The following is a 2924-nucleotide window of genomic DNA, read 5'->3' as shown; positions in this document are numbered from 1 at the left end:
ATAGGTTCGTTCGTCCGACGTCGTTTGATTTTTTCGCTAGAAACGGAATCGCGCACCACCACCAGCGAAAAACAGCTGAGACTCTCCTTCATCAAAAGGAAAACCAATCTTCAACAAGCGTCAGTCGCCGTCAGTGGCGATATTCGATGTATAGCGACCGAGAGAGAGAGAGAGAGAGAGAGAGAGAGAGAGAGAGAGAGAGAGAGAGAGAGAGAGATAGATAGATATAGATATAATTTATTATGCCCAAGCAAAGGCTAAAGGGCAAAAAAGTAATATAGCAGTTACAATAATATCGCAATTACAATAATATAGCAGTTACAAGATGCAGAGATACAATAAGATGTAAACAAAAGCGAAATATAGCGGTCAGAAGTTAGTATGATGTGCATGCTCTCTCTCATAAGGCAAGCAGCAGCAATCTCAATAATATACCATGTAAAAAAAAAAACTAAGAACTAACGCAACTTAACTAATAATAAGTACAGTGAAAAAGAATAAGATAAGGAGCAGTATTACCAAAGAGAACTAAATAGTGTATATAAAACTAAGAACTAAGGCGCAGCGCAATTTATGAACTAATAATAAGGAATGAAAGCACTAGAAGTTCTATACCAGAAACAATGTTATCCAATTTCACGTGTAAGCAAGTCGATATGTCCACGAAAGGAATAAGCGTTGAGTTCAGCAAAACGTATCCCAGAAGAATTACATGTTGATTAAGCCGAACGATCAAAGAACAAGGAACGAGCCGGTCGGACCAGTCAGATAAGCTTAGCTAGATCAGTGTCGGAATCAATATGAATAACAGGTTGACCATCAGAAGACCTAACACATATTTGACCATTCCTTACCCAGACATACTTATACGACCTCTCTTTAGCAACACTCTTAGCCCGTTGTAACATGTCGTAAGTGCTCTTGGATAACAACTCGTTTACATAAATGTAACGATCTGAGTTACCACCGCATACGTCCTTACATTTGAGAACACCCTTTGCCCGCTTTTTTGAAATAACCATATCGCGCACGGCACTCGAGGCCAAGGTAACAACGACTGAGCCGGAAGATGCAGCAACAGTGGAAGTCGCCGACAGTGCCTTCTTAGGCCCAGTTTCACAAGTGTCGGTTAACTTTTAATCTTAGATTAACTCACTCTTCGTCTCTTTCTAAGGGGACGTTAGAAGGAGACGAAGAGTGAGTTAATCTAAGATTAAAAGTTAACCGACACTTGTGAAACTGGACCTTAACAGTTCTGACACCGAGAATATGGCAAGACAAGTCAGGAACGTCCAATGCTTTTAGCACATTCCTGGCAAGCTCAGATGGGAGCAAATAACGCCAATGGTAAACCCGAAATGATTAACTCATTTCCCCCATGAGTTCCCTGAAATGACTGAGCAGATTTTAAGTCGTGAATTTCGCGAATAAGTTCAGCGTTATCCTGCTCCAATTTGGCAATGCGCTGACTATTCTGACTAACGGTGTCAGCAAGCCGATTCAAGTGATTAAGTTTATCACTTAGTTCTTTGTTAGTACGTTGCTGACCGTCCTAAAAGCGGTAAGGAAGAGAGAGAGAGAGAGAGAGAGAGAGAGAGAGAGAGAGAGAGAGAGAGAGAGAGAGAGAGAGAGAGAGAGAGAGAGAGAGAGAGATGATCGATTGACAGGAATTAAAATATCGAACATCTCGAGCACAGAATTGCATTGCAGGGGCGATTTTGATAGTTGTATGAGAGAAAGAGAACAAAATCCGAAGAGAGGAATCGAAACGACGCGAACGAGGATGTAATCGATAGTATACGTGATAGCGCACATGCAGCTTTCGAGGATTGAATTTGGATAGAGTACTGATTATCGATACTAATTCGATAGTATGTCTCATACAGAATCCAACTGCGAACTAGGAACTCGATGATAACATTATAAATATTTAACGCGCTTGTAGAGATATACTGAATTTACTCGATGTTATGATGTGCACTATTATATATGTATACATGTAGGTAGGTAGTAATACTGCAGTAGTGTCTAAATAAACTATTTAATATATAAAAGAATAGAGATATATGAGAATGATTGTACTATAGTTATACCATATATATTGTATTATATATAGCTCTCTAAATTATTGAACACATCCTTTACAATGAAAATGAGATGAAATAAAGATGAAATTCGCGATACCATTTGATAAGCAAAGGGTGAAAACTCTGTCATTCGTAACGAAACCAAAAGCCACTTCTTGACGAGCCAACGTTATGCCGAACAATGTGTGGGGTGCGTGACAGGAAGGATACTCGCTTCTTTTGGCACTCGCTCGTGGAGAGCGAGAGAGGGATGCTTGATCGGTAGGAATTAAAATATCGAGCGTCTCTCTAGAGAGTGAAGAGCAGAGCGAGTGCATTTTAATTTGAAAGCCGAACCGGGGCGAGGGCGGCAAGGAATGAGAGGAAAAAAAGAAAGAAGAGAGGTGGAAGAAGATGGTAGAATCGAGTGTGAATCGCGTTGTACTCATCATGCGCTATGCGCTCTCTCTCTCTCTCTCTCTCTCTCCCCCCTCCTTCCCTCTTCTCGCCATTCCTTCTCTCTCTTTCTATCTATCTATCATCCTATCTATCTATCTATCTATCTATCGAGCTCTCGTTTCTTCTTCGCTCTCGTTGCTCTCGTCCTATAGAATCAGTAGGGAAAGAGAAATGAAGAGAGAAAGAAAGAGATGGAAAGAGAGAACGCCTTTTGTTCTGGCTCGTCTACCGTTTTCCCCACACGCAACGATCGTCACGTAGTCACCTCTCGTCTCTTTTACGCGCACTCACACGTGCGAACAAGTATATGTAGTGAGTATGCGCGCGTGCGCATATGTTGTTGTGTGTATGGTGCGACCGGCAATCTGTGGACACCCGGTTTCGCCGGGACGAACCAGA

At 41.6% G+C, this 2924-nt stretch overlaps 1 long non-coding RNA gene across 1 annotated transcript; it reads right to left on the bottom strand.

Annotated features, from left to right (window-relative positions):
• Positions 1-212: 212 nt before the first annotated feature.
• On the bottom strand, positions 213-1305 carry LOC139786218 (uncharacterized). Its single transcript, XR_011722218.1, has 2 exons — positions 1246-1305; positions 213-1103 (listed from the first exon to the last, which is right to left on the bottom strand). It is a non-coding gene; the product is annotated as an uncharacterized lncRNA (long non-coding RNA).
• Between the last annotated feature and the right edge of the window lie 1619 nt (positions 1306-2924).

The sequence above is a fragment of the Temnothorax nylanderi genome, unplaced genomic scaffold (genome assembly GCF_030848795.1).
Source record: "Temnothorax nylanderi isolate EJ_2023f unplaced genomic scaffold, tnyl_v1.0 TNYL_tig0986_pilon, whole genome shotgun sequence".
Classification (NCBI taxonomy): Eukaryota; Metazoa; Arthropoda; class Insecta; order Hymenoptera; family Formicidae; genus Temnothorax; species Temnothorax nylanderi.
The sequence above is the reverse complement of the archived record's forward strand: the minus strand, read 5'-3'. Positions and strand labels throughout refer to the sequence as shown.